The sequence below is a fragment of the Scyliorhinus torazame genome, chromosome 17, assembly GCF_047496885.1.
Source record: "Scyliorhinus torazame isolate Kashiwa2021f chromosome 17, sScyTor2.1, whole genome shotgun sequence".
Lineage (NCBI taxonomy): Eukaryota > Metazoa > Chordata > Chondrichthyes > Carcharhiniformes > Scyliorhinidae > Scyliorhinus > Scyliorhinus torazame.
The window spans coordinates 157,269,856-157,283,480 of NC_092723.1; the positions used below are offsets into that span (position 1 = coordinate 157,269,856).

The 13,625-nt window shown below is 45.4% G+C and overlaps 1 protein-coding gene across 4 annotated transcripts in view; it reads left to right on the plus strand.

Annotated features, from left to right (window-relative positions):
- The first annotated feature begins 1,639 nt into the window (after positions 1-1,639).
- tbc1d24 (TBC1 domain family, member 24) overlaps positions 1,640-13,625 on the plus strand; it is a 95,478-nt gene continuing 83,492 nt past the window's right edge. For 2 of the 4 annotated variants that reach the window (XM_072481391.1, XM_072481390.1), the window contains exon 1: positions 1,640-1,730. The gene's annotated coding sequence lies outside the window, so the exon portion shown is untranslated. The remainder of the gene's footprint in view (positions 1,731-13,625) is intronic. The other 2 variants (XM_072481392.1, XM_072481393.1) reach the window with 2 other exon arrangements.

Consider the following 13,625-nt stretch of genomic DNA (forward strand, 5'->3'; position numbering starts at 1 on the left):
GAACCACTGTGCTGCATACCACTCTTAAGGAGTTCAATTCATTTATAAAAGTCAATTTCGTCTTCAGTTTAAAAGAAAAAGTTAATGATTGGAACAGTTATATTGATATAGAGGGTTATTATATTCATTGTCACACTGTGCTGTGGGCTATTTAATAATGTATCAGTCTATCAGCACATGGAAAGATGCAAAAAAAATGTACTCGATGAAGCTCCAGCATTTTGAGTAGAAAGAAATTATTCTTAGTTTACGGAATCAGAAGACATAACACAACCTTCTACATGATGCAATCTTTACCACAGTCAGATACTGGCTAGCTCCCTCTTAGAAGGCATACAAGAGAATCAGTACCTACCATGCAGTCGGCGATGCATTCCAGAGACTCACTTTTCTCTGGTTAACGGAATTGTCTAATGCCCAGTGTACAGCTACTCTGCAATGGTTTCAACAATATGCATGCATTGTGTGCAGAGAAATTAAGTGATTTGGAGTGGCTATCTGAGCAGTTACATGTGAGAAGAATTTACTGCTTTTATCTCCATTTATTAGTGGGAGTGGTACCTCAAGTATATGGATTGTGACTGAAAATCTCATACTTTGGACTTTGGTGCAAAGCTCTGGTACCACAGGTGTACATGGTATGTACAGCACAAAAAGAAGCTACGCAGCACAGCCGGCCTATGCTTATGCGCCACACGATTCTCCTCCCATTCTTTGTACCTCATCTCAACCTTTCAGCATGCCCTTTTCTGTTGAATACTCGTCTAGTTTCCTTTTGGAAACATCCAAGCCCTACCTGCCTCAACCCCTACCTGTGGCAGGAAGTTCCAGACTCAACCCACTAGAAGAAAATTAGCTTCCTCCTAATTTTCCTTGTGGATTTATGAGTGAAGTTGCCGTGGTCCCAGATGATCATAGGCTGCTTTCTCCCTTGAGGGGGAGAACTGACTGGTGGTGATTTAACCTGAGGGGGTCACCATACTTCAGGCGAGGGGCAAGGTTGAGAAGGCAAGACCTTCATGAAGGATCACAGCCTAGTGCAGCACGGTGGTGCAATGGTTAACTGCGGCCTCACGGCGCCGAGGTCGCAGATTCGATCCCAGCTCTGGGTCACTGTCCGTGTGGAGTTTGCACATTCTCCCCGTATTTGCGTGGGTTTCGCCCCCACAACCCAAAAATGTGCAAGCTAGGTGGATTGGCCACGCTAAATTGCCCCTTAATTGGAAAAAATTCATTGGGTACTCTAAAAAATGTTTTAAATGAATAATCTCAGCCGATACGGGAATTGTTGGTACCCGAACTGCTGGCCTCGCTCTGCATCATGAACCAGCTGTCCAGCCAACTGAGCTAAGTAGTTATTAGTAGCTATCTTGCATTTACAGTCGCTAATTTTACAATGTCCCACAAATGGAAACATTCCACACCTACCCTGTCAAACCCATTCAGAATTTTAGATATCTCGAGCAAGGCTTCTGTTTTAAGGTACGATTAGATCAAGTCAATTGACAGACTGGCGTGAAACACTGAGCTATTCCTTTCGCTCACAGGTTGAAATTTGGAAGTGAACAGCATTTAAAAAAAACTGACATTCATTCAGTCATAATGTCAACAACAGCTGCTCCTGCGCCTGCGCCCTGGCGAGGAGCCCGGGGCGCATGCGCGCTGGCGTCGCCGCCAGTGGGACACGGAGGGACCGGCGGCGGCGGAGGACGACGACGACGACAGGCAGGGTGAGTGACAGAGTGACAGGCGGCGGGGAACGGATACCGCGACCCCCCCACCCTACCACTATGTCGATTTGTCGCGGCCCCTTTCGTGTAACTGTCCTCCCTTCAGCTGCTGGGGGAGATGCGCTCAATCTTCTCCCCCCCACCCACCCCTGGAGCTCGAGCCCCCGAGGCAGTTGGCGCCGCTCCACCCGGCTCGGTGTAAAATGCGGGAATCTGATCTTGGTGCCGCCGGCCAATTTCTGTTCTGCATCAGGACTGCGCGCAAATTGACAAATGCACACTGACAATTGCGGCTTGGCAGCAGCCAGGGATTTCCTCGGTAGATTGTCAGTTGCTTGGAATTAGACTTATTTTTTTTTGCATTGGAAAATGTGCTTATTTCCTCATTGCCTGCTCGCTTGGAAAATTTATTTTTTTTAAAAGCGTTTTTGAGTCTTGTAACAAGTTGCATGATTTGCAGAGCGAGCTATTCAACATTTAAAATCATTAAGTGCCGTTTGAGGGCGTTTTGGGACATAGCGGAAGGGGTACGCCAATTTAAGCAAGCAGTCATCATTAAAGTTATATACAGTTCACAACACTACTGTGACTCAAAAGCGAAGTTTTAGTTGTCTGAGTCTGTGCCGCTGCATTTCACTTCTTATGTAACATCGACTGCAAACCGAGGAAGAATAGGAAATTTGTTGCTCATTACTGAGTCGGAGAAAATCAAACTTTTGTGTCAAGTGTCGCTTTAATAAAAAATCAAGTGTGTGGATCCATGACTAGCCAGGGCAAACATTGCTGACCAATGCAACGTTTTTAAAACCTAAAACTGACAGATCCTTATTTGGATTCAGTGAGATTGAATAATTTCACCACGTCAGGAAGCGCCCTAGAAATTGTTGCATTTGACGCTGCAATTCTTGCTTCATTCCTCCCTTTCCACCCATCAATGCGAAACAAACACCCTCACACCAAAATAACGTTTTCTGAGATTTGTTTGTTTACACCTGAAGCAATGTTTGAGCATAGAATCATAGAATTTACAGTGCAGAAGGAGGCCATTCGGCCCATTGAGTCTGCCCCGGCCCTTGGAAAGAGCCCACACCTCCACCCTGTCCCTCTAACCCAGCAACCCCACCCAACCTTTCTGGAAGCCGAGGGCAATTTAGCATGGCCAATCCACCTAACCTGTACATCTTTGGACTGTGGAAGGAAACCGGAGCACCCGGAGGAAACCCAAGCAGACACAGGAAGAATATATCCGCACAGACAGTGACCCAAGCTGGGAATCGAACCCAGGTCCCTGGCACTGTGAAGCAACAGTGTTCAAACTTTTTTGCCAAGGAACAAACTTAACTGACTTGGATTTGAGTCTTTCAGCAGCCTTGCTTCTGTAATTATTCTCTAGTGCATGGGAAAATACCGTGGACGCTGGAAATCTAAAATAAAAACAAATTGCTGGATGAACTCAGGAGGTCTGGTGGCATCTGTGGACACAAACCAGAGTTAATGCATTGAGTCCATATGACCCTTTGACAGAACTGAAGAAGGGTAGAAATGCAATGAATAGTTGGAGAGGCAGGTGGAGGAGGTGGGCAGAATAGAAGGACAGGGATAGGTTGGAGCAAAGAAGAAATTGACAAAGGGTCATGAACATAAGGCAAAGGGATGTGTTAAAGGTGCCATTGTGAATAGTGAAGAAAGATAAGATAGGAGAACAAAGGTCAATGTAAGCTTGGAGCAAAACTGATGATCTGATGGTAGCACCCTCAGTCACTGAATAAGACTGGCAGTCCTGCAAGTGTTCCTGTAATCTCTGCAGATTTTAAAACATTTTTATATGTGCTAATCATAGAATCTACGGTGCAGAAGGAGGCCATTCGGCCCATCGAGTCTGCACCGGCCCTTGGAAAAAGCACCATACTGAAGCCCATGTCTCCACCCTATCCCCGTAGCCCAGCAACTCCACCTAACATTTGGACACAACGGGGCAATTTAGTGTGACCAATCCTCTTCTTTTGTTCTATCTTAAACCCTCTGTAAACCTGAGGTAATCCAAAATACTTATGTCCAGCAGATGACACCAGGTTGTGTGAGAGGGTGAGCTATGAGGAGGATGCAGAGATCCTTCAGTGTGATTTGGACATGTTGGCCGTCATTTAAAAAAAAAAAAAATTTAAGAGTACCCAACTCACTTTTTCCAATTAAGGGGCAATTTAGTGTGGCCAATCCACCTATCCTGCACATCTTTGGATTGTGGGGGCGAAACCCACGCAAACATGGGGAGAATGTGCAAACTCCACACGAAAAGTGACCCAGAGCTGGGATCGAACCTTTGACCTCGGTGCCGTGAGGCAGCAATGTTAACCACTGTGCCACCGACTGCCCTCACTTTGGCCTTCATAGCGAGAGGATGCAAGTACAGTAGCAGCGATGTCTCGCTGCAATTATACAGGGCCTTGGTGAGGCCACACCTGGAATATTGTGTGCAGTTTTCGTCTCCTTATCTGAGGAAGGCTGTTCTTGCTCTAGAGGGACTGCAGCAAAGATTTACCGGATTAATTCATGTGATGGCGGGACTGACGTATGGGGAGAGGTTGAATTGGTTATGATTGTATTCGCTGGAGTTCATAAGAATGAGGTGGGTCTCATAGAAACCTACAAAATTCTAACAGGACTAGACAGGGTAGGTGCAGGAAGATGTACCCGATGGTGGAGGTTGTCCGGAATGAGGGGGTCACAGTCTGAGGATATGGGGTAGACCGCTTAGGACAGAGATGAGGAGTAATTTCTTCACCCAGAGAGTGGTCGGCCTGTGAAATTCGTTACCACAGGAAGTAGTTGAGTCCAAAACATCGCATGTTTTCAAAAAGCAATTGGATATAATACTTGGGGGTAGTTTTGGCAATCTATGGGAGGATCCTGGAGGAGAACAGGGCATCTGCGGACAGGGTTAAGGCGAAGTAGGAGGAGAAGTTGGGGGGGGGGGGCGATGGAAGAGGGACTGGGGTGTGAGGTGCTGCGGAGGGTAAATGCCTCAACTTCGTGTGCGAGGCTGGGGCTGATACAGGTGAAGGTTGAGTATAGTGCGCACCTTGCAAAATCAAAGATGAGCCGGCTGTTTGAGGAGTGGAGGATTTCTGTGAGCGATGTGGGAGGGGCCCCGCAAACCATGCTCACATGTTTTGGTCCTGCCCGAAGCTGGAACGGTATTGGTGGCAGGTATTTAGCACAAGCTTGGGGATTTTGCATACCGATGTGGAGCCCAGTCCCCTAGAAGCTATTTTCGGGTGCTGGACCGGCCCGAGTAGTGGGCGGGGGTAGACGTTTTAGCCTTTGCCTTGCTGATCTCTCATAGGCGGGTCCTGTTGGGGAGGAGGTCAGCCTCTGCGCTGTGTGCCATGGCATGGCAGGGGGACCTGCTGAAGTTTTTGAACCTGGAGATGGTGAAGTTTGAGCTGAGGGGTGTGAAGGATGGATTCTACAATTCTTGGGATTTATTTATTGTGAACTTTCGGGAGTTGGTTGCTGTTGAAGGTTGAGAGGGGAGGGAGGGGAGTTGGGCGGGGGGGCTGCTATCTTTCTGTTTTCTGTTTTTTTTGTTGGGGTTGTTTTGTTTCTGTTTCTTTTTGTATGGTGAAAATGATGAACATATGGCAAATAAAAATATTTTCTAAAAAAGATATAGCATTTGGGACAAAGGGAATCAAAGGATATAGGGGAAAGCAGGATTGAGTTGGATGATCAGCTATGATCATAATGAATGGTGGAGCAAGTTCAATGGCCTCGTCCTGATCCTATTTTCTATGTTTCTATGTCCATGTCGTAACTCGCATCAAGTCCCTATCACCAATCACCCCTGTTATTTGCTGTGGTGGCTCGTGATTAAGCAACACATCGATTTTAAAATTTTCATCTTTGTTTTCAAATCCCTCCAAGGCCTTGTACCTCCCATTCTCCAGCCCTAGAAGCCGCTGCCTCGGCCCTAAGCTCTGTCATTTCCATCTGACACCTCTCTGGCCCTCTGCTTACAGTACACCTCTTTGACTATATTTTTGGTTATTCATCAGCTGGGTTTGTTCTGCTCACGGCAGAGGAAATTGAGGGGCGATTTGACAGATGTGTATAAGATTACGACAGCGTGGCGCACAGTGGTTGGGACTCCTGCCTCAGGAAGGAAGGAAGAGTCTGTTCACGCCGACCAATGTTAAACTGGCTTCTGCATAATTCTTTTGTGGAGTATCAAGCTTGGAGTTAGGGAGTCTCTGGGTCTATAGATTTTGAATTTTGTGTGGGTCCGCAAAAATTAGCATGTGTAAGGCAGGGTTTCATTTGGTCATTAATCAATAGGGAGCATTTAAGAAACTTGAGGCAGAAATTGCAAAAGTCTCCGGGGCTGTCAGCAGCCATATCAGTCCACATTAATGTTCATTTTTTAACAGGTCAGTTCTGAAAGATTCCAAACTAATTTCTTTTGTTTTTTAAAAATAAATTTAGAGTGCCCAATTCATTTTTTTGTCCAATTAAGGGGCAATTTAGCATTGCCAATCCACCTACCCTGCACCTCCTTTGGGTTGTGGGGGCAAAACCACGCAAACACGGGGAGAATGTGCAAACTCCGCATGGACAGTGACCCGGGGCCGTGATCGAACCTGGGACCTCGGCGGCGTGAGGCAGCAGTGCTAACCACTGTGCCACCGTGCTGCCTCAAACCAATCTGTTTTAAAGTTATGGATAGGTCATGCCTCTACTGGGTATGACAACAGATAATGAAAAGTTATTCCCAATAGCTGATGGTACATATTTAGATGTATTTTTATTAATCTGAAGGTATGCAGGTTAGGTGGATTGGCCATGCTAAAGCTTCCCCGCCTCATGTCCAAAGATGAGCAGGTTATGGGGATAGGGCAGGGGAATGGGCCTAGGCAGGGTTGGTATGTACTCAATGGGCCGAATGTCCGCCTTCTGCACTATACTATGGTTCTATGGATGTGGATGTCACTGACTAGACCAGCATTATTGCCCATCCCTAATTGCCTTTGAGAAGGTGGTGGTGAGCTGCCTTCTTGAACCGCAGCTGTCCATGTGTTGTAGGCACACCCATAATGCTGTTAAGGAGGGAATTCCAGGATTTTGACCCAGTGACATTGAAGGAACGGTGATATTTCCAAGTCAGGTTGGTGAGTGGCTTGGAGGGGTACTTTGAGGTGGTGGTGGTCACATGCATCTGCTGTTCTGTACTTCTAAATGGCAGTGGCCGTGGGTTGGAAGGTGCTGTCGAAGGAGCCTTGGTGAATTCCTGTAGTGCATCTTGTAGATAGTACACACTGCTGCTACTGTGCATCGGTGGTGGAGGAAATGAATGTTTGTGAATCAAATCAAGTGGGCTGCTTTGTCCTGAATAGTGTCAAGCTTCAATGTGTTGTTGAGGCTGCACTCATCCATCACACTCCTTCCTGACTTGTGTCTGGGGAGTCAGAAAGGTGAGTTACTCACTGAAGGATTCCTAGCCTCTGACCTATTGTTGTAGACACAGCATTTATATGGCTAATCAATTAAGCTTCTGCTCAGTGGCACTCCCAGGATATTAGTGGGGGATTCAGTGATGGGAATACCATTGAATGTCAAGAGGCAATGGTTATATTTTCTCTTGTTGGAGATGGTCAATGGCTGGTACTTGTGTGGCGCAAATGTTAGATTCTAGCTGTCAGCCTGAGCCTGGACATTGTCCAGGTCTTGCTGCATGTGGACATTGACTGCTTCAGTATCTGAGGAATCATGAATGGTGCTGAACATTGTGCAATCATCAGCCAACATCCCCATGTCTGACCTTATGATGGATGGAAAGTCACCGATGAAACAGTTGGGCCTAGTACGAGAGAGAGAGGGAGAATGTGGGGAATAATTTTTTTATGCAGCGAGTGGTAATGACCTGAACATTTTATTTGTAAGGGTGGCGGAAGTGGAAACGATGAATGATTTCAAAAGGAGATTGTTGGGTACTTGAGCGTAATATGTTTACAGGGATATAATGGGAAAATGTGACTGATTGGATCGCTCTACAGAGAGCTGACATGGATTTGATGGGCCACATATCCCGTGACATTGCCCTAATATATGTGGTTTTGTCAAATTGTGTTTGATAATTCTCCTGTGTAGACCTTGGGATGTTTTATTATGTTAAAGATGCCATATAGATGATCTTAGCATTATCTCTCCTCTTTAAATCATACTTGGAATCACAATATTGTTCAACTGCAGTCCTTTACATTAGAGAGAACTGTGAATGCGTTTGTGGTTTGAAAGATTCCAAATTTTTCAGTTATGAAAGTGAACAATGATAATGTATGGGTGCACATGTCAATTGAGGATTTCATTTTGGTTCTTGTGTCTAATTTCCCAAAATCTGAGTGAAAGCCAAGCTGATAATGATGGAACCCACTCCTAGTCATTGGCCACAAATAGTTTTAAAAAATAAATTTAGAGTACCCAATTTTTTTTTTTTCCAATTAAGGGGCAATTTAGCGTAGCCAATCCACCTAACCTTCACATCTTTCGGTTGTGGGGGTGAAACCCATGCAGACACAACGAGAATGTGCAAACTCCACATGGACAGTGACCTGGGGCCAGGATCGAAACCGGGTCCTCAGCACTGTAGGCGGCAGCGCTAACCACTGCACCACCGTGCCACCCCCTTGGCCACAAATATAATGTCCTATATCTCACTGTCCATACTGTGTTGACATTGTAATTTTTTTACTTGGCCTCTTCACCGTGCCACCCCCTTGGCCACAAATATAATGTCCTATATCTCACTGTCCATACTGTGTTGACATTGTAATATGTTTTACTTGGCCTCTTTTTGTCAGCAGGTAGTCCTTTTGAGGATGTTGTACATCATTCTAATTCTGACAGCAATGCATTGTAATTGAGTAATTGGATTTGTTTACTGTCACTGTACTGAGGTACAGTGAAAAGTATTTTTCTGCGAACAGCTCAAACAGATCATTTGGTACACAAAGAGAAAAGAAAATAGGGCAACACCATGTAAATACATAGACACCGGATCGGGTGAAGCATACAGGAATGTAGTATTAATCAGGTCAGTCCATTAGAGGGTCGTTTAGGAGTCTGGTAACAGTGGGGAAGAAGCTGTTTTTGAATCTGTTCGTGCGTGTTCTCAGACTTTTGTATCTCCTGCCCGATGGAAGAATGAAGAGTGAATAAGGCGGGTGGGAGGGGTCTTTGATTATGCTGCCCGCTTTCCCAAGGCAGTGGGAGGTGTAGATAGAGTCAATGGATGGGCGGAGGGTTTGTGTGATGGGCTGGGCGGTGTCCACGACTCTGAAGTTTCTTGCGGTCTTGGGCTGATCAGTTGCCATACCAGGCTATGATGCAGCCAGATAGGATGCTTTCTATGGTGCATCTGTAAAAGTTGGTAAGAGTCAGTGTGAACATGCTGAATTTCCTTAGTTCGCTTTTTTTTTCTTTTTTAAATTTTAGAGTATCCAATTATTATTTTGCTTCCAATTATTATTTTGCTTCCAATTAAGGGGCAATTTAGCGTGGCCAATCCACCTAGCCAGCACATCTTTGGGTTGTGGGGGTGAAACCCACGCAGACATGGGGAGAATGTGCAAACTCCACATGGACAGTGACCCGGGGCCGGGATTCGAACCCAGGTCCTCAGCGCCGCAGTCCCAGTGCTAACCACTGTGCCACCGTGCTGCCCCATTTCCTTAGTATCCTGAGGATGTCTCACGCTGTCATGCTTTCTTGATGGTAGCGTCGACGTGGGTGAACCAGGACAGATTTTTGAAGCTGTCAACCATCTCCACCTCGGCCCCGTTGATGCAGACAGGGGTGTGTACAATGTTATGGGTCAGGGTTTAAAAAATACAAAAGTATATTATGGGGTTCACCTGACCTATAACTATTTATTGATTTTGGTTATGATGAGCACTCTGCCTTTCAGGTGTTATTCAACAGTTCTGAGGCTCTTTTAATTTGAAAAAACAAAGCTTTATTCTATGAACTTAACATTTGTATAAACACACACAGTAATAACTTTTATCAACTACAAACATAAAGACCCCACACAGCTACAATAATCTATGTATAACCCTTAATGAATTCCCCCTTAACTGTTCCAATTCAATAACAAAATCCAAGTAAAACCAGAAACCCCTTTTCAAAGGTGCGGCCCAGCATACGATATTCTTACTAGTATAAGACTTGTTATTGATACTCTGTTCCTCTTTTCAAACAGCAGGTTTGAATTCCTTCCAGAAAGCAATTATCTCTTTTAAGTTATCAAGCAGTCTGGAAACAGCTTTTAAAATGAAGATCGAGAGACACTTCTTTCAATCTGTGCAGTTCAAACTAGTCCAAACTCAAAGCGAAAGTAAAACGCACTGAGCCACAGCCCAGCTCCACCCATACAATAACATTACTGAAGCCATGTGATAAGATAAAAACATTTCTTAAAGGGACACTCCCATAACAACAGTACTTTGCTTCCTGAAGTCAATGATCAGCTCTTTAGTTTTACTGGCGTTAAGGGATAGATTGTTGTTGTTACACCACTCCACTAGGTTCTCTATCTCTATCCTGTATTCTGACTCGTTGTTCGAGATCCAACCCCCTATGGTTGTGTCATCAGCAAACCTTTAGATGGAGTTGGAACCAAATTTTGCCACGCAGTTGTGTGTGTTGTAGCCATCTGGGTTGGCCAAGTCCCGATGTAAAATGGAGAACAGCAAAGGCTGAAGGGAAACTCAGGCAACACAGGCAGAAACTAGCAGGTGCAAGTTACTGTGTATTAAACTCTGCAAAAGCCCAGACAGCATCGATACAAGCAGCCATCTGCATAATAATGTAGCAGCCATCTACATTCTAATAAGCGATCCCCAGGAACAATCACAACATTTGGGATAAACAAAGCCAATTGAACCAACCAAAAGTTAGCAACAGTGTATAGGGAGTATAGTAGGGGCCAAAGTACGCAGCCTTGCGGGGCCCAGGTATTGAGGACTATTGTGGAGGCGGTGTTGTTTATTCTTACTGATTATGGTCTATGGGTCAGAAAGTCGAGGATCCAGTTGCAGAGTGAGGAGCCAAGTCCTAGGTTTTGCAGCTTTAATATGAGCTTGGCTGGGATTATGGTGTTGATGGCGGAGCTGTAGTCAATAAATAGGAGTCTGATGTAGGAGTCTTGTCTTCCATCCCTTCAAACATGTTCTCTCTTCTGTTTGACCATGACTGATCTGTATCTCAATTCTGTTTCCTCTCTTTTGCGCTGTATCCCTTGATGTCCTTACCTTACAGAATTCTATTGATCCAAACACCAAAATTCTGTCACCATGACTGATCTGTATCTCAATTCTGTTTACCCTCTTTTGCGCTGGGATATCCCTTGATGTCCTTACCTTACAAAATCCTATTGATCCTAACACCCAAATTCTGTCACTCAGAGCTGAGTGAGCTGTCCCTGCCGATTCACATTCAGTGTCCTATTTGTACAAGGTGCCTTTTAATATCGTCCACCTCTCGGGCAGCACGGTGGCGCAGTGGGTTAGCCCTGCGGCCTCACTGCGCCAAGGTCCCAGGTTCGATCACGGCTCTGGGTCACTGTCCTTGTGGAGTTTGCACATTCTCCCCAAGTTTGCATGGGTTTCGCCCCCACAACCCAAAGATGTGCAGAGTAGGTGGATTGGCCACGCTAAATTGCCCCATAATTGGAAAAAATTAATTGGGCACTCTAAATTTAAAAAAAAATATCCTCCATCTCAACCAGTAAAGTAGTTCAGTCCATTGACATGCTTTCCCTAAGATGTCATTGAATGAAATGCAGGTGATCTAAGCAGTACATTCTCAATGCAGGAGCAACCAAACCAGTTTATGTGGAGCAGGGTGTGACCATCCAAATCCAACATGTATCTTAGTTGATATCCAATTTCAATTCTGTCACAATCTCCAAACGAAATGGAGAAGTTTTGCTTTACTGGTTTAGTTTTAAAATTGAATGTTTAATACTGTTTATTTAGTGTTCTCTCGTTTCAACTCAGACTGGTTTATTAAAATGTGAATTATTATTTGTGCCTTGGATGGTTTCTACTGGGCCACATCTCAGGAACAAAGTTCTTTGACTGTTTGCAAAGTATATTCCAATGCCCTCCCTCTTGCTAAAAGGGATTTTTCCCCACCAGAAAAATGTAACTATATTTTTTAAATATAAATTTAGAGTACCCAATTATTTTTTTTTCCCAATTAATGGGCAATTTAGCGTGGCCAATCCACCTACCCTGCACATCTTTGGGTTGTGGGGGTGAAAGCCACGCAGACACGGGGCGAATGTGCAAACTCCACACGGACAGTGACCCAGGGCCGGGATTTGAACCCGGGTCCTCAGCGCCGTAGTCCCAGTGCTAACCGCTGTGCCATCTGCCGCCCGATTGAGCTGCTTATATCGGGTTTCATATGGGCGGGGGAAATCCCGAGGATTCGGAGGGGGTCTTGCAGGATAGATGGTCAGTGGGAACTTGCGCTGCCAAATTTGATGTTTGTTACCGTGCTGCCAATGCAGGGACCCGGGGTCTACTTGGATGTGGATGGCATCTGGGTCATGTACAGGATCCAGTTTGGGGGCCCTGGCAACTCTGCCATTTGCTATAGCAAAATATTCATCAAATCCACTTTAAAAATATGGAGGCAACTCCGACAGCATTTCAAGTTGGGGTCAGCGTCAAGGCTGGCCCCCATTGGTAGGAACCACCTGTTTGAGCCGACGAATTTGGGGGGGTGGAAGGAGTTGGGGCTGGAGAGAGTGAGTGATTCATTCTTGGAGGGCCGGTTTGCCGCCAGTCTGGAGGATTTTAAAGAGCAAGTTCTCAGGCTCAGATGCGTTTAGGTACCTCCAGGTGTGGAATTTTGTTCGCCGGACGTTCCCAGTGGCGCCGCCATCGACCTTGCTGGAAAGGATTTTATCCTGCGAGTGGTTGGAAGAGGGTAGTATGTCTGGCATATATGGACAGATTTTGGGGGAGGATTTGGTCTCCGTGGAAGTGGTGAAGATCAAATGGGAGGAGAAGCTTAGGCCTATATTAGAGGAGGGGGTATGGAGTGAGGCTCTCCACAGGGTAGCCGTTATGTCATCCTGCGCGATGCTGAGCCTGATCCAGCTCAAGGGACTGTTTAAAGTACACCTTACTACAGCCAGAATGAGTTGTTTTTTTGCGGGATTGAGGATAGCTGTGAGTGCTGTTTGAGAGGGCCCACAAATCATACATACATGTTCTGGTCCTGTCCCAAGCTTGTGGGTTTTGGGGTTTCTTTTTTCAGCACCATATTGTCATTTTTGAACATTGAGCTGGAGCCTGTCCTTTAGTGGCTGTATTTGGGATAGCGGTCCTGCTACGGATGGTGGTGGGGGAAGATATCTTGGCCTTTGCCTCACTGGTTGCTCGGAGGCGAATCCTGATTATTTGGAGGCTGGTGACTCCACATAGTGTTGGTCGTGACAAGGTGACTTAATAGGGTTGTTCCACCTCCACCTTGAGAGAGGGTCAATTGAAGGGTTCAACTGGAGATGGTAACCGTTTATATAAATTTTATGGAATTGGTCACTGTTAGCTATTAGAGGTGGGGAGGGGAACGATGGGTGGGGTGGTTGTTGGCTTTCTGGATTATTGTTTTCATTCTATTAGTTTATTGTTGTTTGGATATTTTGAATTTTTTGCATATTTTGGTATAAAATTGGAAAAGTTTAGTAAAAAGTTTTTTAAAAGTATTTATTGCCCATCCCTAATTGCCCCTGAGAAGATGCTGGTGAGCAAATTTCTTGACTGCTAGGTTATTTCAGAAGGCAATTCGGAGTCAAACGGATTGCTGTGGGTGTGAAGACACACACAC